This window comes from Pelophylax lessonae (assembly GCF_965119305.1).
Source record: "Pelophylax lessonae genome assembly, chromosome: 12".
In the NCBI taxonomy this organism is placed as follows: domain Eukaryota; kingdom Metazoa; phylum Chordata; class Amphibia; order Anura; family Ranidae; genus Pelophylax; species Pelophylax lessonae.
Window position 1 is genome coordinate 202,132,792 of NC_138779.1, and position 24,347 is coordinate 202,157,138.

Here is a 24,347-nt window from a genome sequence, read left to right on the forward strand (position 1 = left end):
CCATAGACACCAATAGATACCAATAGATACCAATATACACCAATGGAAATCAATAGACACCAACAGAAACCAATATACACCAACAGACACCAATAAACCCCAACAGAAACCGATAGACACCAACAGACACCAATAGACTCCAACAGAAACAGATATACACCAACAGAAACTAATAGACACCAACAGAAACCAATAGACACCAATAGACCCCAACAGAAACCGATAGACACCAATAGACACCAATATACACCAACAGACACCTACAGAAACCAATAGACACCTACAGAAACCAATAGACACCAATAGATACCTGGTCAGACAGTCAAGCTGCAAATTGCATGACTTCTAGTAGTTGCGGCAAATCATACAGAAAGAAAATCAATTTCTACCTTTTGCTTTTCCATGTAGGCCTTCAAAAACAAGCCCGGACATATACCTGCAAACGATGCGTAGAAGAGGACTGCGACATACCTGTGGCTTGTGAACGTAGGTGCCACTGGATCATTACCCATTTTTATAGAACTGAGAAGGGAACAGTAGCCATTATTATAAGATGTCCTAAGGAATACATAATTCCACCCTAGCCCAAGCAAGCCCCATTAAGACCTCATTCACACTTAGCGATTCGGAATTGCGGGCGGAATCGCTGTGAATCTGCCCTCAATTCCAAATCACCTGGCAATCGCTGCGAAACGCATGACGCGTGTGTGGGTATCATTCATTCCAAACGGCACCCCAAGCATTGTGCGATTTTTCCAAGATTGTCGTGCAACAGAATCATGCGGCAACGGCGGCAATAAGCACCTTTAAAAATCGTGTGAAGCTTATCCCCCACAAAGGAGCAGGAGCTTCTTTTGAGCGACAAACGCGCACAGAGGCAGCCCATTGAAGTGAACGGGCTGCTTTGTGTGCAAACCCACACTCAATAGATTAGCGGTGCTGCTCCAGTATATCCCAAATCTGGTGACTCACGCTGGGGGTGCAGGCTGGGGAAGAGCCTGTCCTGGTTTGCTGTATGCAACACAGAAAAGGGAAATAACCTCAAACGAGACACACCATCAGAGCGCCATATTCGCAGTAGTGAGAACAACTTCAGACCAGCTCCATCCAGACCATACTTCCAAACGCGTTTCGTCCCACCCATTGGGCTTAATCATGACTAAGCCCTGTGTGTGGCGTGAACTGCATCAGTGATGGAGAAGAGCTGAGGCTACTGTAACCATTGGGATCTGATGGTGTGCGGCATTTAAGGTTATTGCCCTTCTCTGTACAACACGCGGAATCGAGTGAAAATCACCCACACAAAATATTGAGTTCCCGCTACGCGAAGTGTGAATGGGGCCAAAAGGACGTAACCAGTACTATTGTATACCTCAGACAAACCAAAGTCTACTCTAGTACTCACCACCCACAATGAATGACATCACCATACGGTATTTCATTCTTCTTCTCAGTTGAAGACCTCCATGTAGAGGAGGACGGAAGGACAGAGATGTCTTGCAATGTGACTTTTCCTCTGCCGGAAACCTACACTGTTCTATGGAAGTTTGCAAGAAAAGTAAGTTATGGTTTTAAAGCAAGTCTGAGATGTAATAAAAGTTCTAAACTGCTACTTACATTCCATAGTAGGCACCTTTGGGAGTCTGTATGTCATTGAATATTTCCCATAGAAAAATACCACAATTGTTGGGGTGAACTGATATGCAAATAGCAGCCAGCTTCTGCATTCACCAGCTCTGGCCAATCCTTTATGATTAAGCCCTGTGGGTGGAGCGAAACACGTTCGAAAGTGGCCTGGGATAAGCCGAGCCTGACTGGAGTGTTGCGTCTTTCTGTTGTAGCATTACTTATTGGGCTTGGATGGGCTCTGTGTATGCCAGCACCAGGATTTCAGTGGAACACCAGAGCATCGCCATTGGCATTTGCAGCAGCACTATAAGCTACGTTATGGGGTCGCAAGCAACTGCATTAGCCATGTTCAGTTTCAAATGCCATTTCATGCACTCGCATACCTCCTTAGACCCAGCATGTCCAGATAGTATGGTCACCTGCTGACTTGGCACCATCCACAGGCAGCTTAACTCTTTAACTACTTGCCGATCAGCCGCCGTAGATATATGGCAGCAGATTCCCGCAAATCGATGTACCTGTACGGCGCTTCGCGGTAGCAATCGTGGGGCTGCACATGCGCCGCCCCCATTCGCCAACGGGGAAGCTGATCTGCGGGGTTGGCGGCCACTATGGCCGCAGGACACCCACGATCGCTCCTGGTGGCGACAGAACGGTGGTCTACTGTTGTAAACACAGCAGGCTGTTGTTCTGTCAGCAATCAACACAGGACTCCTGTGTTTCTCCGATTTAGGAGCACAGGTCTCTGTGTTGATTCCATAAGCCCATCCCCCCACAGTTACAAAAACACCCACCCCCCCACCCCCAGGCATAAATTTAAACCCTTTGATCACCCCTGTTGTTAACCCCTTCCCTGCCAGTGTCATTATTCCAGTAATAGTGCATATTTGTAGCACTGATTACTGTAATAATGTCACTGGTCCCCCCAAAAGTGTCAGTTAAGGGTCCTATCTGTCCGCTGCAATGTTGCAGTCCCACTAAAAATCGGAGATCGCCGCCATTACTAGTAAAAATAAATAAAAAGGACATAAGTCTTTCCCCTAGTAAATAATACTAGCTACTGAGGGAACATGGAAGAAGCAGGGAGGGTCCAGCTAGAACTAAACTAAGTAAAACTAAACAGGAGAGGAGCGCAGGAGAACATACCAAAGTCACATAAGGAAACAAAATGTAGTGGCCTAAAACCACCACTAGATGTCAGCATACTACTAACCAATGATAACCTCATGTCATATGAAAGTGGGGCAGAAAAAGCCAACAGTGTAGAGAACCCCCATATCATCCAGAGGGCATTAAAAAATAAATTTGAAAGCCCCTGCTTTGACACTAACTGAAAAAATCATTCATGGTCTTATGTATGTCTGTACTTAAAGCAAGAATGGCAGAGAAGAGCTGTGTGCATGTTTGAAATACATGTATGAGAATCATTTTACCTGCCAGAGATTTTCAATTCTGTTGGGCCAGTCTTGTAATCCTGGCAATGATTCCAGATTGCATTACTAGGTCAACAAGCTACGTTCTCTGCACTGCGGTTAAACAAGCAATCCAGGTCCCTGACCACCTATCTAACCTGCTGACTGGACAGTGTATATATATATACTGGACAGTGGACTGGACAACCCATTAAAAATAAAATAAAAAAAATATAATAAATAAATAAATAAATATATATATATATATATATATATATATATATATATATACAGTATATATGTGTGTGTGTGTGTATATATATAATATATATATATATATATATATATATATATATATATATATATGTGTGTGTGTGTGTGTGTGTGTGTGTGTGTATATATATATATATATATATATATATATATATATATATATACACATTTATTTATTATATATATATTTTTTATTGTGTTTTTAATGGCTTGTCCAGTCCACTGTCCAGTATATATATATATAAAAGTAAAACGTACTGTGGGGTGGGTCCCTGAATGGAAGGTGAATATTATTATATATATATATATATATATATATATATATATATATATATATATATACTGTACATATATATATATATATATATATATATATATATATATTATATATATATATATATATAAAATAAAATATAATATTCACCTTAAATCCAGGGATCTACCCCACAGTATGTTTTTCTGCCACAAGATGTCCTCAGTCTGACAGCCAGTCTCATTTAACTCCCTTCCTCTGAGCCCAGGTCAGCTTATATTCACCCCAACCTGTGACTGGACAGTGAAAGGAGAAGCAGCACAGTGATTAGCTCATCCCTCTGTTACTCTGCTCTCTCCTCCTATCAGCAGAATTCTTGTCAGCACATGAACTGGTTGGCTCCCTGTGATGCTTCTTCTTCCCACACTCTAGTCCTGCTGTACAAGAGTTCCATACCTGGTTAAATCTGGTACTTACACAATTTGTATGTTAAAGTGTACAATTAATGATGTATTCATGATTTCAGAGTTGGATTAATCTGTGTCTTTTCTATCTGCTGGTATGGCCAGCTTTCAATATTAAATTGGGGAAACCTAACTAGGCCATATGCTTTGTGTTCCCACAGTTTCGATTGACCAATTTGATATTTTTCAAATTGAAGCACCAATTAGATAATGACTTAGACTATGTAATCAGTCCTACTAGACCCCGCCACCGAGGAACGTACTTCTGTGAAATCCAGGACTATGATGGCGACACCCTTGTTGAGAAATTCTTTTTTGTGAATGGTAATAGCTGGAGCAAACTTCTCTTATAGTAATTACTGTACCTGTGTTCTCAGGACTTCTTCATGTACACTTCCATTGATAGCCAAAACTTTCTTTCTTGTTTTAGGATAGCGTAGGGGTTTTAAATATTAGAACTCCTGTCAGGTATTTATTGCTGTCTATGTCATGTTTGGGATATTCAGCCTCTCTGTTTGTTTAAAGGGTGCCGCAGAGTTTAGCTGTGAAAACTGCTAATCAGTTACTTGAGCATGCACATCTAAAGGGATCCCGGGGATCAGTTCTTTCATGTAATGCTCGGGAATTATTAAGATTGATGGCAGAGAAAGCTAATACCTGTGAGACGCAGGCAACAACAGTGTGGATGAGGAGGAGAGGGGATTGATTCTGACAGGGGTTCAGTTATTTAGAAGCATGATCCTAGTATCGTTTTCTAGGCAACTCCCTCCAACACAATAGGGATCAGAGCAGCTATTGGATCAGTTTTACAGGCGGTGGAAGGGCCCCACCCGCCACTGCCGCTGATCAGGGAGCTGTGTAAGGATGCAACAGGCGGCGTCTGCGTCCCCCAACACAATGAGAGGAACTAATGTTGTTCCCACCACTGTGTGACGTCAGAAACTGGAAGTGACAACAGTTTCGGTTTGATCAGATGCATTTGAGGCCAGAGGAGAGATCTGGAGTCTAACAGACCCCAGATCTCTCCAAAAAGAGAACCTGTCATGGCCCATGATATCACATGGAATGTTGTTCATCCCTTGTGAAAGCAATAAAGTTGATCCAAAAAAAAAAGAAAGAAAGTAACTAAATGTCTGTCTATGTCATGGTTGGGAGATTCACCTTCTCTGTTTGTCTAATGCAGGGATCCTCAAACTACGGCCCTCCAGCTGTTGCAGAACTACACATCCCATGAGGCATTGTAAAACTCTGACATTCACAGACATAACTAGGCATGATGGGCATTGTAGTTCCTGAACAACTGGAGGGCCATAGTTTGAAGACCCCTGGTCTAATGGGTGCTGCAGACTATAGCTGTGCAATCTGATAATCAGTTGCTTGAGCATGCACATCTAAAGGGACCCAGGGGATGTGTTTTTTCATGCTCAGAAAAAAAAAATTGATGACAGAGAAAATCAATAGCTGTCAAGCAACAACAGTATGGATCAGAAGCAGAGGGGATTGATTGGTGATTGAAGTTATTCAAACAGGAAATAAGGGTGACTCAAGATAGCTGCTGCAGGTTCAAGGGGTTATATCGTGGGGATGCAGGGATTTGGGAGTAATCGTTTTTTGACACAGGAGAAGACTTGTAGGGAAAAAAGTTAAGACTGAAGTTCAGCTTTAACAACTTCCCGACTGCCCGCCGCAGTTTTACAGAATTGTCGCTCTATTTTGGTTTATAGCGCAATAAAATAAAAACCGCAGAGGTGATCAAATACCACCAAAAGAAAGATCTATTTGTGGGAAAAAAAGGACATCAATTTTATTTGGGTACAGCGTTGCACGACCGCGCAATTGTCAGTTAAAGTAACGCAGTGCCGAATCACAAAAAATGGCCTGGTCATTAACCGGTTGCCGACCGCCACACGACTACATACTGCGGCGGTCAGCCCCGGGCCAGGCAGAGTGACGTAGGGGTACGTCACTCGCCTGTCACTGACTTGTGAGCCAATTGCGAGCGGGCACGCGCCCGCCCCGGCTCGTTCACTGACAAGTCAGTGCGTGTGACCGGCGGACCCGATCGTCCGCCGGTCACTCACGATTGCTCCGGTGAAGGGAGAAAGTCAGGCGGCTAATGTAAACAAGCCGCCTGTCATTCTCCCTGGTGTAAAAATGGAGATCAGACGGTTCTACTATGTAGAACCGTTGATCTTTGTTTTTACACCAATAGCCATGTCCCACTACAGTTAGAAGCACGCCCCTAGGACACACTTAACCCCTCCCTCTCCAATAAAGTTAACCCCTTCCCTGCCAGTGTCATTTTTACAGTAACAGTGCATATGTATAGCACTGATTACTGCAGTAATGTCACTGGTAACCCCAAAAGTGTCAAAAATGTCAGTCAAGGGTCCGATCAGTCCGCCGCAATGTCGCAGTACCGCAAAAGAAATCGCAGATCGCCGCCATTACGCGTTAAAAAAAACCCACCAAAAATGACAAAAATCTTTCCCTTTGTTAGTAAACCCAATAACTTTTGCGCAAACCAATCAAAATATGCTTATTGCCATTTTTTTTTACCAAACATATGTAGCATAAAACAAATTGGCCGAAAATGTTAAAAAATTTTGATTTTTACATTTTTTTGGGGGAATTTCATATAAAAAAATGTGAAAAATATTGTTATTTTTGCAAAATTGACGCTCTTTTTTTGTTTAGAGCGCATGATCAAAAAATCGCACAGATGATCAAATACCACCAAAAGAAAGCTCTGTTTGTGGGGAAAAAAGGACGTCAAATTCATTTAGGTACAGCGTCGCACGTCCGCGCAATTGTCAGTTAAATTCACGCATTTAAAAAATCGCAAAAAACCCCCTGGTCAGGAAGAGGGTAAAATCTTCCGGGGCTTAAGTGGTTAAGGGAGCAAATCCTTCCGGTCCAGAATTGATAAGTAATATCTAATTTGCAACGTTGTTTGTGTCTGGCCATACCGTTTATCGTAACAACTAATAGCCTACAAAGAGCGGAGTTCTTCTTTATTTCTCTGTTTTTCCAGTCTCCCGGAAGGATCGATTCCAAAGCAGATATCTAAAACGGCTTTTCAAAGAGATATTAGCGCGAACGGGAACCAATCGGAGTGTTTGGGGTCTGCAGGAGATGAGGAAAGAAGAAGATGATGGTTTTGATATCCCTGGATTCTTATTCTCCGGGAAGCCCCTGCGCACCACAGCTCTGATCTTCCTCACCATACCAATTTCCATGCTGGTCTTCGTGGTCACCTTTGCATGCATGTAAGAATCTGACCAACGTAAATCAACCACAACCGGCATTCCTAACCAAAACAATATGGCCGCTGTGTCTGCTGCCACCGTACTCCGGCTGTAGGATAAGCCATAGGAACATGACACCAATCATGTATAAACTGTTTTTTCTTGACCATTTTGCCCCAAAGGAACCTCTAAAGTAATTTTCAGGTCTTGAGGAACCCATAATAAAACCAACTTTATGGGGAGGCTATGGGGAAATCCCCTTAGAATGATGGACAATAGGAAGAATGCCCCTTACATTGGTGGTCAGTGGGAAGAATGTCCCTTACATTGGTGGTCAGTGGGAAGAATGTCCCTTACATTGGTGGTCAGTGGGAAGAATGCCCCTTACATTGGAGGTCAGTGAGAAGAATGCCCCTTACATTGGTGGTCAGTGGGAAGAATGCCCCTTACATTGGAGGTCAGTGGGAAGAATGCCCCTTACATTGGAGGTCAGTGAGAAGAATGCTCCTTACATTGGAGGTCAGTGGGAAGAATGCTCCTTACATTGGAGGTCAGTGGGAAGAATGCTCCTTACATTGGTGGTCAGTGGGAAGAATGCTCCTTACATTGGTGGTCGGTGGGAAGAATGCCCCTTACATTGACGGCCAGTGAGAAGAATGCTCCTTACATCGGTGGTCAGTGGGAAGAATGCTCCTTACATTGGTGGACAGTGGGAAGAATGCTCCTTACATTGATGATCAGTGGGAAGAATGTCCCTTACATTGGTGGTCAGTGGGAAGAATGCCCCTTACATTGATGATCAGTGGGAAGAATGTCCCTTACATTGGTGGTCAGTGGGAAGAATGCCCCTTACATTGGTGGTCAGTGGGAAGAATGCCCCTTACATTGGTGGTCAGTGAGATGAATGCTCCTTATATTGGTGGTCAGTGGGAAGAATGCTCCTTACATTGGTGGTCAGTGGGAAGAATGCTCCTTACATTGGTGGTCGGTGGGAAGAATGTCCCTTACATTGGTGGTCAGTGGGAAGAATGCTCCTTACATTGGTGGTCGGTGGGAAGAATGCCCCTTACATTGACGGTCAGTGAGAAGAATGCTCCTTACATTGGTGGTCAGAGGGATAATGACGCCCCTTGTCATGTTGCTGGCTTGGTCCTGGCATTACACAGGTACCATCAGATGGACTATAAATCAGCCACAGCTCCTGGAGCACCTAGGAAGCTATGGAGAATCCTGTCTGAGAACGGCTGGTAGATACACTAACCCTAACATATTATAGGATAGCTTTGCTTTTAGGAGTCTGCCATTGCTGACCTCTCCTTCCGTTAGTCACCTTGATGTCACATTTATCCTACAGCTTCAACATTTTTAAGTCATCCCTCAACAACTGATAAACTTGACAGCCAGGCAGCTAGCATTTTGAGAAGGCAGCCTTTTTTTTCCCAGCACAGGTATCCATTACCGGATATATAGGCAGACTTGTTATACTGGAGATACATCCTCTTACTGGTCGGTCATGCTAATTATTTACAGTTTTTAGCACCAACAATTTATACAGTGCTTTATATATACATTGTACATTCACATCAGTCCCCGCCCCTGAGGAGCTTACAATCAAAGGTCCCTAACTCACATACTGGGGACAATTTAGATAGCAGGCAATTAACCTACCAGCATGTCTTTGGAATGTGGGAGTACCCAGAAGAACATGTAAACCCCATACAGGTGGGGTTGTGGTTGGGATTCAAACCAAGAACCTTAGTACTGGAAGGCAGACATAGCTAAGCACCAGGCCGGGACAAGGGGTGGGCAGGAGAGGATGCTTCCCTGGGTGCAGTGTTTTTTTTTGCAGGGGGTGGGGCACAGTTTGTCATCTTTGCCCAAGGCGCTGCATCACCTTGTCCTGGCACAGCTAAGCACTAAGGCACTCTGCTCAATGGAAACTGTGGGCCAAATCAAAAGCAGGTTGCCCATGAATGCCTTACACATGGGATTTCTGCTCCTTCTCACAGCCTGTGAGGTATAGAGGAGCCCAGACCGGTGCTTTATGGAGGAAACCCATGCTGTTTTCTTTGGAGCTCTGGTAAGCTGGCCATACACTATACAATAGGACTGTACAATCGATATACAATCTCCTCCAGATCTACTAAAATGATTTAATAGAAGTCCTACCTTACCATAAAATCCATTCCAATTGTATCCAGTTGGGTTGGCTTTTGTCCTACATAGTCAGTGGTAGATATAAAGCAGATTGCAAGGTGTATGGCCAGCTTTAAAGAGGTGCTGACAGCATAGTGGATGGTATCCGATTCCTTCCCTTGTATTTCTTCAACTGGCCTTCTTCTATCTCTGCACAAATAAATGTTCATCATCATTTGGGATTCTGTCTTATATATTTTTTGAAAGTTTAATAAAGATCATATATATATATATATATATATATATATATATATAATAAAGATCAATAAAGAGAGAGACTTTGTTCTCTGAAAACCGAGCAGGCGAGGAATCCGAGTGCTGTTCCCATCAGAGTCACTACATACATACATAGTATATATTTTATCTTACAGAGACTGTGTCTGCGATGACAGCGATGAGGACGATACACTTCAATGAAGACCGAGACCAGAAAAGCTGAATATTCGTTTGCGTAAATTGTGTCCCGCTAAAAGGCGTCCAAGCAGTTTAGGAAGACATCAATTATACAAAATTAATATATATAATAGCATGTGTTTAAAGAAACGTGTTTGTGACCAAATAAATGTTGATAAAAACATGAAATTTAAAATTAATATTTTTTTTTATTATATTATTCATATTGACAAATAGGGTTTACTAACCATTATATATATATATATATATATATATATATATATATATATATATATATATATATATATGTGTGTTTATTTATTTATATCTTTTATATATATATATATATATATATATATATATATAAATTAATATATTTTTTTAAATATATTATTCATATTGACAAATAGGGTTTACTAACAAATATATATATATATATATATATATATATATACATGTTTATTTATTTATATCTTTTTTATACATATATATATATATATATATATATATATATATATATATATATATATATATATATATATATATATATATTTTTAATTATATTATTCATATTGACAAATAGGGTTTACTAACAAATATATATATATATATATATATATATATATATAAAAATATACTGTATATATACATATATACTATATATATATATATATATATATATATATTTATTTATATATTTTATATATATATATATATATATATATATATATATATATTAAATGGAAATGTTTCTTAAAATTAACAACTTCAATACAGGCCACTTTCACCCCCTTCCTGCCCAGGCCAATTTCCAGCTTTCAGCATTGTCACACTTTGAATGACAATTATGCTACACTGTACCCATATGAAATTTTTATCATTTCTTTCACACAAACAGAGCTTTCGTTTGGTGGTATTTAATCACCGCTGGGTTTTTTATTTCTTACAAAAAAAGAAAAAAAGACAGAAAATTTGGAAAAAAAAAGTTTTTCTTATATTTTGTGAGTACATTTTGAAAATAAGTAATTTTTCTCCTTTACTGATGTTCGCTGATGAGGCGGCACAGATGGGCACTGATAGGCTGCACTGATGGGCACTGATGAGGTGGCACTTATGAGGAGGTACTAATGTGCCGCACTGATGGGCACCGGTAGGCTGCACTGATGGGCACTGATGAGGTGGCACTTATGAGGAGGTACTAATATGCCGCACTGATGGGCACAGATAGGCTGCACTGATGGGCACTGATGAGGTGGCACTTATGGGCACTGATGAGGAGGTACTAATATGCCGCACTGATGGGCACTGATAGATAGCACTGATGAGCACTGAGAGGTGGCACTGATGGGCACTAATAGGTGGCACTGAATGGCGGCACAGATGAGCAGGTACAGATGGGCAATGACTGGCAGCACTATGGGCACTGTGGGCACTGATTGTGTGCACTGATGGACATTGGTTGGGGTGACTTATGGGCACTGTTTTTTTACTTTACTGTAATCAGTGCCCTGATTACCTGTCCTAGACTCCCCTTTGAGGAGGAGCCACTGATTGGCTCTCCTTGCCACACCCTCTGACAGTGTGAGATGAGGAGAGTCAATAAATGGCACTTCCTCATTTACATGTGACCAGCTGTGATTGGACACAGCCGATCACATGGGTAAAGAGCCACGTCATTGGCTCTTTACCAAGATGGGGGTCGTGCCGTGTCCTAGGAACACGGCGCAGCCACGATCCTGGGGTGCCGTCATATGTCGTCGTCCCAGAACGAGAGCCACACTGCTCTGCCGTCTTAAAAACAAATAAAATTTTATATGTACAGATTTATATACACTATATTACCAAAAGTATTGGGACGCCTGCCTTTACACGCTCATGAACTTTAATGGCATCCCAGTCTTAGTCTGTAGGGTTCAATATTGAGTTGGCCCACCCTTTGCAGCTATAACAGCTTCAACTCTTCTGGGAAGGCTGTCCACAAGGTTTAGAAGTGTCTATGGGAATGTTTGACCATTCTTCCAGAAGCACATTTGTGAGGTCAGGCACTGATGTTGGACGAGAAGGCCTGGCTTGCAGTCTCCGCTGCTCCAAAACAATAAGGTGATACCACCCTTCTAATGCGCTTGGAATCCAAGCCTCCCGACCACACTCCCCACGGGACTCACAACTGGCGTCTCAGATGGCTAAGGTCTTTCTGCCCAAAACGGACTGGGGTAGTCCAACGATACTAGAGGCAAAGAGAAACAAAGAAAGGGCGCACTGACCTAGCGCATTATCCTCATTAACAGGCTTTATTCATGTAACATATAAAAATGGCTACGCACAAACATCGGTGAAAAAAGATCATATCAAGCTCAGTGTCTCAAATGTCAGGAGTAGTCCATAAATTAGTCCATATCCGATGAGATGACGGCTGACGCGTTTCGAGGCTCAGCCTCTTCCTCAGAGCCACCCTGTGAGTAGCCATTTTTATATGTTACATGAATAAAGCCTGTTAATGAGGATAATGCGCTAGGTCGGTGCGCCCTTTCTTTGTTTCTCTTTGCAGTCTCCGCTCTAGGAACTTGGGGGAACTTGACTGGCCTGTACAGAGTCCTGACCTCAACCCGATAGAACACCTTTGGGATGAATTTGAGTGTAGACTGCGAGCCAGACCTTCTCGTACAACATCAGTGCCACATTATTGGCTTCTTACCAAGATATGCTGTGTCTTTTGCAGTGCAGCGAGAGTGCGACGACGTCATATGACATCATCCCAGAACAATAGAACCACCCTGCAGCCGTCATTTCCATATACAGCAGGCAGGAGGTGGTTAATAATAATATGATATTATTATTATTATTATTCATAACAATAAATATGTGTGTGTGTATGAAATATTTATTAGAATTAAAAGAAAAAAAAAAAGCAGAAACACTTTTTTTTTTTTTTAATCTTTTAAAAAAAATCTAAAAAAAAAAAAATACATGAAATGCACACTAGGGGGCAGCAACATAGTAAACGCAAGCAGATGAGCTCCGTGTGTGGTCAAAGTGCTTAATGACAACATGGGTGATCTAATTTGCTATTTTACAATCTGGCCACTTCCTAACAATGAACAACACATCAATTATACAAAATTTGCATACGCCCCCCCCCCCCCCCAAAAAAAAAAAAAAAAACATAAAAAACATTATATAAGTGTGGTTTATTATATCATATATATATATATATATATATATATATATATATATATCCCAAATTTAATGTTTTCGCCAACATTTATTACATCGGGTGCACTTTTTAAAAAAAAAAAAAATTTGGGGGGGGGGGGGGGTTGCTAACATTACGATTTTCTATAAGAAATCCAAACAACTTTACAAAATATATATATATATATATATATATATATATATATATACATATATATTATAATAATAATAATAATAATAAATACTTATTAAAAATATATAACCCACAACTTACTCAATTTGCTGTCTTGGTGAGGGTTCTTGGTCCTGGCTCCTTTCTGTTTACCACCTAAGGCTGCGCCTCATTATTTTATCATTCCCCATACTATTGTATTGTATCTTCTGCATTGATCACTGACTACATGAAGGTGTTCTAGGTAATACAAACTTAGTTAGTCAGGTTGAAAAAAAGTCACAAGTCCATCTTGCTCAACCAATAAAAAAAAAAAAAAAAAAAAAAAACATCAAAGAAAACCCAACCATGCAGTCCCATATACACAATCCTATACCCGCAGTTGATCGAGGGGGCGTTGAAAAACCTCAGCACGGTATGATCCAAATTGCTACAGCAAGGGAAAAAAATTCCTTCCTGATCCACCAAGAGGCAATCAGATATTCCCTTATTACTACTGAAAATGAATAAATATATTGAACAAGAGGTTTTGCCAATGTGTGTTTGTGTTTTAATTTTACTGTTGTACTCTGTAACTCTGTACTTTCAATAAAAAATTTGAGACTATATATATATATATACACACAGGGCTTTTTTTCTCAGAGAAAAGGTACAGGAACTATCACCTTCTGAGTCACCCTTCGTCTTTGCCCCCTACCCACCTCTGAGCAGGGTCCCTAGGTTTCACCCCTACCCACCTTCCAGTACTGCCCCTTTTAGAGAATACAGAACCAAGTATCATTTTGTGCTACTAAGTAACTTGTATGGAATTTGATAGACCCCATCCCAGCAACAGTAGACCCCCTTCAGCAACAATAGACCCTCCTGCAGCAATAGACCCCCCCCCCTCCCTCACAACAATAGTCCTTTCCTAGCAAAAATTGACCCCCCCACAACAAAATACCATCCTAGCAACAATAGACCACCAGCAGCAAACACAGATCTTCCAGTAGCTAGCATCAATAGACCCTCCCAACAGCCAGCAACAATAAACCTCTCCCAGCAACAATTTACCCCCTAGCAACATAAGACCCCCTCCACAAGCAACAATAGACATGCCTGGCAACAATAGACACCCACAAAAAATAGATCTCCACCAATGACAATAGATCCCCCAGCAGCCAACATTGATAGACCTTCAGGCACACCTCAGCACTCCTTGCCATTAAATAGATTGAGTGCTAGAGGTGCCGGAACTGCGTTCCCCCACGTTCCCGCTGAAAAAAAGCCCTGTATATATATATATATATATATATATATTGAACAAGAAAAACTTAACCTACAAAAAAAAAAGGTTGCCATAATTAAATCCAATTTACACAAAACATTTCTTTGTTTTCAATAATGCATAAAATGCACAGTAGGGGGCAGCAGCATAGCAGATAAAAGCAGATGAGTTGTGTGTGGTCAAATTGCTCAATGACATGTCCAACTTGATCCCTAGCCTGTAGAACGATTTAACCACTTCCTGACAATCGCCCCATCTGAGACAAATTGATTTGGACAACTTAATTGTAAGGGTAAAAGAGACCCAGGGCTGTAGGTAGTACATGGGAGATTCCAATTACTTGCCAGGAAATGTTTTGTAACCTTCAGTGCAGACACTTTAGCTCACAATGAAAACATAATAATCCTAAAACAAAGCAGATTAGTCGCTAGAAACAAGTTCATCTTCACCGAATACTGAGCTAGTGACCTGGAAAAAAGGATCACAGGTATTTAGCCAGTGACTCAGAAAAGTGTTGAATACAGGGGAGAAGTATGACAGACAGGCAACTAGCACTTTCAGAACCATTGAGAACAAAATAAATATTTCAGCAGACGTCAGTCTGTCAGTTATAAAAAGTCTGGGCGCCTGGTCACACCTTTCCATTCTGGTGTGTTGTGTTGACGTACGTTATGCCATGCGTTAAGTCTTTGTTTTAACGCATCCTATTCATTTTAAAGGGTTGCAAGTGTATGGAAGAGCCATGGGGCCATCATAAAACATTTTCTTTGAACTTTCAAAGTCTAACTTTAAGACCCCGTTCACACTGGGGCGACCTGTCAGGCGACCTGGTCGCCTGACAGGTCGCCGTAGGTCGCCTGCCATAGAGAAGCTGTGGACCCGTTCTAATAGGAGCGACACAAGTCGCTCCAACTTAGAAAAAGGGTCCGGAGCTTCTTTGGGGCGACCAGGAGCGACCTGCATTGACTTCAATGATATGAAGTCCGTGCCGGCCGCTGTGAGGTCGCCCCGGCAAGTAGCGTCGCCCCAGTGTGAACGGGGTCTAAAACTCAGAATTCTGACTTTTAATCTCAGAATTTTTTTAAATAAAGTTTAGCATGGTCCAAACTTGTAATCTCAGAATTCTGACTTTTAACCGGTTGCCGACCACCACACGACTATATACTGCGGCGGTCAGCCCGGCCAGGCAAAGTGACGTATATATACGTCACTTGCCTGTCACTTCCTTGTGAGCCAATAGCGGGCGAGCGCGCGCCCGCCGCGGCTCGTTCACAGGGAAGTCAGTGCGTGTGACCGGCGGACCCGATGTCCGCCAGTTACTCGCCGATCGTCGGTGCAGAGGGAGAAAGGCAGGCGGCTGATGTAAACAAGCCGCCTGTCATTCTCCCCTGTGTAGAAACAGTGATCATACGGTTCTACTATGTAGGATCGTTGATCACTGTTCCTACACTAGTAGCCACAGCCAATCACAGTAACCCCCCCCCCCCCTAGGGACACACTTAACCCCTTCTTCCCCAATAAAGTTAACCCCTTCCCTGCCAGTGTCATTTTGCAGTAACAGTGCATATGTATAGCACTGATTACTGCAGACTGCAGTAATGTCACTGGTAACCCCAAAAGTGTCAAAAATGTCAGTCAAGGGTCCGATCTGTCCGCCGCAATGTCGCAGTACCGCAAAAAAAAACGCAGATTGCCGCCATTACTCGTTAAAAAAAAAACACCAAAAATGACAAAAATCTTTCCCTTAGTTAGTAAACGCAATAACTTTTGCGCAAATCAATCAAAATACGCTTATTGTGATTTTTTTTTTACCAACCATAGGTAGCAGAAAACAAATTGGCCAAAAATGATAAAAAATTTTGATTTTTACATTTTTTGGGGGGAATTTCATATAAAAAATGTGAAAAATATTGTTATTTTTTTGTTTATAGCGCAAAAAGTAAAAATCGTACAGGTGATCAAATACCACCAAAAGAAAGCTCTGTTTGTGGGAAAAAAAGGACGTAAATTTCGTTTGGGTACGGTGTCGCACGACTGCGCAATTGTCAGTTAAATCGCAAAAAGTGGCCTGGACGTAAGACAGCAAAATCCTCCGGTGGTAAAGTGGTTAAACTCAGAATTTTGTTTAATAAATTTTAGCATGGTCCAAACTTGTAATCTCAGAATTCTGACTTTCAAACCCAGAATTCTGACTTTCATACTCAGAATTCTGTAAAAAAAAAAAATTAAGCTCAGAAATCTTTCAATTTTTTTTTTTTTTTTATGATGGCCCCAGGGCTCTTCCATACAAGTGCATCAGAATATACAAAAGAGAAAAAAACAAAAAAAAAAAAAAAACAGACAAGGACCATTTCCATCAAGGACGCCACCACAAGGCACAACGGTGCATTACAGTGCAGTGTGCTGCTACACGTGTGCCACTGCCCGTATTGTTTGGTGTGTTAAAGTATAACTATGGACAAAACTTTTTTATTATTATTTTAGATAGAGGAGGGGAGAATTATAACCCCAATAACCTTTTTTTTTTTTTCACCATCGGTGTTCCATTGCGGAGATTTCCTTTGACTTCCTGTCCCATACCCAAAACAGGAAGTGAGAGGAAATCCCTGCAAATTAGGGGAATTTCTTGGGGACCCCCCAGGTCCCCATTGGAAGATTTCCCCTCTATTACTTTTCTGGGGATAACCCAAAATGTGGGATTTTCTTTACTTTTGCTTTCAATGATAATGATAAACAGGACAAATAGAGAGAGAGAGGGGGTAAATCTCCCTAACAGAGGCACAGACAGCAATAAAAACCTGCCAAGCATTGAAGTCCCTCTTCATTCTATCCAAAACTATAAAAAAAAAGAAAGTTTTGCCTTTAGTTCTCCTTTATGGGCCCCGTATAGATGACAGAATTGGTGAACATCCTCCAAGAGATGAAAAGGGTCAACAACCCCCGTGTGGCCAGAATTAGAGGACTCTCAGGTGTTCTACAGCCTCTGCTTGTAATTAGTTAATTGGCATTCATCTGAAGTCTCCTTTTCCTTATATAACCTCTGTGAGTGGAGGAGGGGTAAATAATGTTCTTTTAGTGGTTGTTTTAGTAGAAGGTTGTTGGGCTTGAGCTGCAGAAAGGAGGTGAGTTGGTAATGCCTGGGCTTTACTTTTATGGTATTGGGTGTCCATAGCAAGGTAATGTTTGTAAGCTTCTTCCGTGGAAGGGTTTTGTAACGAAACTGAGGGCCATCCTACTACTTCAACCTTCTGATGATCAAAGTTTTTCATAATGTTTGTAAGGGTCAGTTGTCCCTGAATGTGGTTCCTTCCAATGGGTGATTGGGGCTCTTTTTTGAGGGCCACCCTGCTACGTCAACCTTCTGATCCAAGATAAATGGTGCTTAACAGTTGGGGGTCAGTCATTTCTGATCAGGGCTCCTCCAAAGGGTGCTTGGGGTTTCTTCTTACTTTTTTTTTTTTTTTTTTTTTTTTTTGAGCTGTGGATGACCTCCCATTTGATGGTGCCCTACATACTTCCAAGGCCACTTGGCTGATCCAGTAGGGTGATCTCCATTGCTTTAGCTTGTATTATCTGATGGTGCCCTACTTCCAAGGCCACTTGGCTGATCCAGTAGGGTGATCTCCATTGCTTTAGCTTGTATTATCTTGATGGTCCCAAAAGACATTGTAAAATGGTGCCCTACATACTTCCAAGGCCACTTGGCTGACCCAGTAGCGTGATCTCCATTGCTTTAGCTTGTATAATCTGATGGCCCAAAATACATTGTATCTGCACCGATCTACCGTTGTGTTGCTTCTGGTCAGGGCTTTTTTCAGCAGGAATGTGGGGGAATGCAGTTCTGGCACCTCCAAAACTGAATGTATGTAATGGCAAGGGGTGCTGGGGTATGCTGGAGGGTATTTTGATGCTTGCTGCTTGTGGATCTATTGTTGCTGGAGGAGATCTATTTTTGAGGGAGGTCTATTGTTCCTGGGTAGGTCTTCTGTTGCTTGTAGGTGATCTATTGTTGCTAGAGATGGATCTTATGTTGCTGGGGGGGTCATTAGTTGCTGGGAGAAATCAGTGCTTTAAGTGGCCCAAAAGAGGTGTCGGTACTCTATTATAGCCTATACATTTTTTTTGCCCCCCCCCTCACCCCACATCAGGGTCCCCACAGAGCACCCCCCTTCCCTGGGCTGTTACTCTGGAGCAGGGGGACTCACTGGTGGTGACTGGTTTGGCTCTGGAGTGGGAAATGTTCTTGGGGGCAATTGAGGGTGCAGATGTCCAAAATTAGGTGGCGGTATGCTCAAGAGCCATATTTAGAAGTGGCGGTACTGAGTACCAGTGCATACCCGCCCACTTAAAGCACTGGGAGGAATCTACTGTTGAGAGAGAAGGGTCTTTGTTGCTGGCTGGTGGAGGGTCTATTGTTGCTGGAGGAGATCTATTTTGCTTGGGGGTATATTGTTGCTAGGGAGGTCTATTGTTGCTGCCGGGATCTATTTTTGCTGGGGAAGTCTATTGTTCCTGGTGGTGGTTCTTATGTTGCAGGGGGTCAATTGTTGCTGGGAGGGATCTACTGTTGAGGGAGGATTCTAATGTTGTATGCTGGGGGGGGGTCTATTGATGCTAGCTGCTGGGAGTCCATTGTTGGGGTGGATCTATTCTCACAGGGGTGTCCATTGTTGCTAGATCTATTTTATTACCTTTCTTGTTATCATCATTAACAAATTCCATACAAAATACTTAGCACCACAAAATGATACTTGGTTCTTTATTCTCTAAAGAGTGGTACTGGGAGGTGGGTTAGGGGTGGAACCAAGAAATGTTTCTCGGAGGTGGGTAGGGGGCGGAGTCAATGGGTGACTCAGGGAAGAGTTCCTGCACCTATTCCCTGAGAAAAAAGCCCTGCTTCTGGTAGACCCCATAGCTTGTAAATGTGACTACTTCTCAGGGAATAGGTGCAGGAACTCTTCCCTGAGTCACCCCTTGACTCCGCCCCCCTACCCTTTGCTCTGCAGTGTGATGTGATACATTGTGTTCTATCTAGAATCTGATGTGGTCATGATCCTGGCGCTATGGAAGTGCAGTTTGCCTAATTAATGAACTGTACATTGGTCAGACAAGTTGGCTTTGTATTGGGTTAACCGAAAAAAACCCTAGGATTGTCTGATCTGTGTCTGTGATTGTTGCATCTGACTGGGGGGGTTGATTTGCTTAATTGCATTGTATGCCTACTGAATGTGTCAAGCAAATCTTTTGTCAAGACCATCTGACTAAATTAGGTGGGGTTCATTTAAATATCATATTGATGACTTAATTGCTTAATCAATGTACATTGTCCCCTGATCACTATAATAAAAGTCTCCTGTAGGGGGCAGAGTGTGATCTGCATGGTTCACTTTAATTCACTACAGATCTAATTACTGAATGTGAATCTCTGGTGTTTGACTTCTCCAAGAAATGGGGCTTAACAGATCTAAGTTGCTTACCTGCTATTAAGGCCAACTGCTGTTTAACATGTGTACAGCATATACTTTACTTACTTAATTATGCAATCTATCCAATTTTATAATGTAGCGTTTGCTGTCATCACATATGGCTCCATGCGCATTAGCGGTGTGTGGTGTTGGTCCCCCCCCCCCCCCCCCCCTCCTAGAAGCTTTTTGTTAGCCTTATGTGTCCATGTACACTTTCTGCTAGAAGCATTTTTCATGCTTCAGCACTTAGAAAAGCCTATTGTAGCATTTCTGGCAGGAAAAGCAAAAACGCTCAACAGGTTTGTGTTTTATTTTTTCGTGGGGAGGGGGGGGGGGAGAAGCAAATATTAAAATGTTACTACAAGTTGGCACAAATGCTATATCTGCTTTTTCTCCCCCCCCCCCCCCCCCCATTGCATTTTTTGAGCTTATAAAAAAAAAAAAATTGGCACAAATGCTATTTTTGCTTTGTCCCCCCCTCCCCCCCCCCTTGCATTTTTTTGAGCTTAAAAAAAAAAAACAAACTAAGGCTCCTTAACACTATCTGTCTGTTGGGCGGATTCCGTTTTTCTCAGCGGGGGATCGAGCCGCCGATCCCCGGCTGAGCAGGAGGATGACAGCTGTGTCTCTGCGCTGTGTGCGGAGACACAGCCGTCAGTTCCCCATGCATCTCTATGGGGGAAATCGGATGGGAACGGACCGTCGGTCCGTTCTCATCCGATCCGCTGGACGAATGGAAAATGGGGTTTCCATCCGTCCATATTTGACGGATCGGATGTCAGCGGACATGTCTCCGCTGACATCCGATTCCCCCATAGAGATGCATGGGGGGACCGTTCAGTTCCGCCAAAAAACGGACAGGCGGATCTGAACGGTCCGCCTGTGTGAAAGGGGCCTAAGAGTTCATGGAGCCCGAGGCTGGGTTCTACTGCATTGCTTGTCATTTGTACAAGAATCGCACCAAGTGGGAATTGAGCCATATATTATGTATAGCTCAAGTTGCACTGAACCCGCACACAAAGTGCAGGACTTTTTATTATATTTTATTTTTTAAATTTACTCTGGAATTGGGATAGGATAGCATGGGTGTCCAGACCCCTATGATGCGATTCTAGTTTGCACTGCGATTTGGGGGGTGTTTAACTTTATAGTGGTTCTGCCTGCGATTCTGATGCAGTGTGGGCACCCATACAGGGTTTGCTATGTTTCCCACACCGTATCAGTGTGAACCCAGCCTTGGGCTTCTTTCACACGGCCGCTCCGTATATCACCCCATCTGTTTGTGGGTGATATACGGACATAATGCATGTCAATGGGATTTCGGATGACCATCCGCTGACATCTGATTAGCATCCTTTCAGTTCTGTTCTTTTTGGAACAGAACCCTTTTTTTTTTTTTTTTTTTTTTTTTTTCCCGTTTAAAAAACGGAAAGGATGCAAATTTGTCTGTCAGCGGTGTCATCCCCTGACATCCGCAGTCCCCATAGACATACATTATGTCTGTATATCATCTGCAAACGGCTGGGATGATATGCAGACATGCGGACCAGATGACACAAATGTCATCCGTGTCCGTAAAAAAAAAAAAAAAGTGCCGGAGCGGATCAAATTACGCTCCGCTCCGTGTGAAAGGACCTTTAGGCTTCATATGAACAAGGGTACATGTTGGCTTTATTTTTTAAAGGGTAACCACTTTCATGGGGGGGGGGGGGGGGGTGGCAAAATAAATATGTATGTATACGCTGCTGCTGCAATATGGTGACCTGGTGTCTGTATACAGGACACATCCCAGAAACCTCATTTTCTGCTTATGATTGCCGCTTATGATTGCCTAACTAATTTTCCCAGAAGTCTGCCTTAAGATAAAAGTCAGATTCCTGGCATCCCCTGCAACAAAAATCTCACTTTTGTTGACACTCACAATAGGAACATGTCTAAAGGATGCAGGCCGCAGCTTTCCTCAGTGCTCTGCAGCTGCACTGCTGATTGATGATTATGAAACCACTCCATTTAGACCCACTCAGCACAGACAGAGGAACAAACGGGGATTTCTTCAGAACAATAGGCAGGAATATGAAACGGGTTGTAATCCTTCTAATGTACATAGATCACCCAGAGGGGGAATTGTGTGTGTGTGTGTGTGTGTGTGTGTGTGTGTGTGTTTTTTTTTCTCTCTCTCAATGTTGCAGGGGGGTAACTACCGGGGTTGCAATTGCAACCGGGCCCCATGTTCCAGGGGGCCTGTGCAGCTTCCCTGTACACCTGGATAGGAGGGAAGGTGGGCGGGGCAGCATGTAGAGAAATCACTGTCCTCCTCTTTCCTCCTGTAGCTGCTGGAGGAGATTGGTTCCTCTGTTTGCTGCCCCCGCCACTCTTCCTATCCAGTTCACTTGTGTTCTGCCGTCTCTGGGCCCCTGTGTGGTCCCCCCCACTGTGCTCCCTCCTCTCTCCTGCCACCTGCTGCAGGGGATGTGTCACGACAGAGAACCAGAAAGGGGTCGGTAAATATGTAATTTACCAGCTCCTTCCTTTTGTGAATGGACAGTCATAGTCAGTGATATTGTAAAAAAATAAAATGATAAAAAATACAATTAAAATACCAAAAAATAAAAACTACTGACACCAGTGGGTGAACTTCCAGGATCGCAAAGGTCACACTTGCAACCGAGCCCTGGCATTCCACCACCGTGGGGAGGCCCCAAGATGGCAGGAAGGGGGCCCACTGCAGAACTTGTGAAAGGGCCCCAGGATCAATGGGAAGAGCCCCAGGCTTGAAGGCAAGGGCCCCAAGCCAGGGTTTTCCCTTCATGGTTTCTTGCATGGGGGCCCTGAAGGTTCGTGTTGCAGGGGGGGCCACTGGCACCGGGCGCAACATTTAGGGGGGCGCATCCCACGCCCGCAATCGGCGGGATCAAAGTGTCCCTTTATTCTGAAGATTCCCGCCCGGCGCCCGCCCGCACTCCACCTCTTTGCTCAGTGGCTGCCGCTTTGTGCAAGACGAGCGGCGGACCATTGAAGGTGTCATGCGGCCAGGGGGCGGGGCTGGTCGTGGATGAAGATGCCATGTATGTGCAGCACCGCTTCCGGAGTCTCCCCCTGCTGTCCGGCCGGCCACCGACATGCTGTCTCTCCCCTCCTCGAGTCGCCAGTGTATTGGCACAGAACAAGGTAAGTGATGTCTTGCCTGCCCCCAGGGCCCAGGGAAGTGGGGGGGGGGGGTGTCAGTGTAGGGGGGTCAGCGTAGGTGTCAGTGTAGGGGAAGTGGACATGGGAGGGAGGGGGGGTGTCAGTGAAGGGGGTGTCAGTGTAGATGTCAGTGTATGGGGGTGGGTCAGTGTAGAGGAGGGGGTGTCAGTGTAGGGGGGTCAGCATAGGTGTCAGTGTAGGGGGGGTCAGTGTAGGTGTCAGTGTATGGGGGGGTCAGTATAGCTAATAGTGTAGGGGTCAGTGTAGTGGGGGTCAGTGTATGTGGAAATGTAGGGGGGAGTCAGTGTAGGGGTCAGTATAGGTGTCAGTGTAGCTGTCAGTGTATGGGGGGGGGGGGGTCAGTGTAGAGGAGGGTGTGTCAGTGTAGGGGGGTCAGCATGGGTGTCAGTGTAGGTGTCAGTGTATGGGGTATGGGGGGGATCAGTGTAGGGGGGGTCAGTGTATGTGGAAATGTAGGGGGGTCAGTGTATTTTGCAGTCAGTATAGGTGTCGGTGTATGTGGCGGTCAGTATAGGTGTCAGTGTAGGGGGGTCAGTATAGGTGTCAGTGTATGGGGGGGTCAGTATAGCTATTAGTGTAGGGGGTCAGTGTAGGGGTCAGTGCATTGGGGGTCAGTGTAGGTGGGAATGTAAGGGTGTCAGTGTAGCTGTCAGTGTATGGGGGGGGTCAGTGTAGGGGGTGTCAGTATAGGTGTTAGTGTAGGGGTCAGTGTATGGGGGGTCTGTATAGGTGTCAAGTGTAGGGGGTGTTAGTGTATGGGGGGGTCAGTGTATAGAAATGTAAGGGGGAGTCAGTGTAGGGGTCAGTGTATGGGGGTCAGTGTATGTGTCAGTGTAGTGGGGGTAAGTGAAGGGGGGTCAGTGTATGGGGGGGGTAGGTCTGTGTAGTGGTCTAGTAGGTTTGTGTAGGGGGCGCAAATTACTTGCCTTGCCCCGGGTGCTGACAACCCACGCTACGCCACTGTCGTGTTGCGCCTATGAAATGTTGAGTTGTGGTTTAAATTTGGCTCTTCCAGCTATCTGGATAAATGCCACCTTGAGCCGTAGCCCAGATAAGGTCCCATATGTAGCGGCTGTGAGAATTGTGGTTGTTGGCTATCAGATGGCAGATTGTTGGAGACACTTTCTTTCTTTCTGGACAATCTATCGGTATGGTACAGCTGTTGTGCTTGCCATG

General features: G+C 43.5%; 1 long non-coding RNA gene across 1 annotated transcript; it reads left to right on the top strand.

Moving 5' to 3' along the window:
* The first annotated feature begins 334 nt into the window (after positions 1–334).
* Positions 335–7,149, top strand: LOC309568263. The gene is made up of 3 exons (XR_014226018.1): positions 335–486; positions 1,455–1,558; positions 7,066–7,149. It is a non-coding gene; the product is annotated as an uncharacterized lncRNA (long non-coding RNA).
* Positions 7,150–24,347: the final 17,198 nt, after the last annotated feature.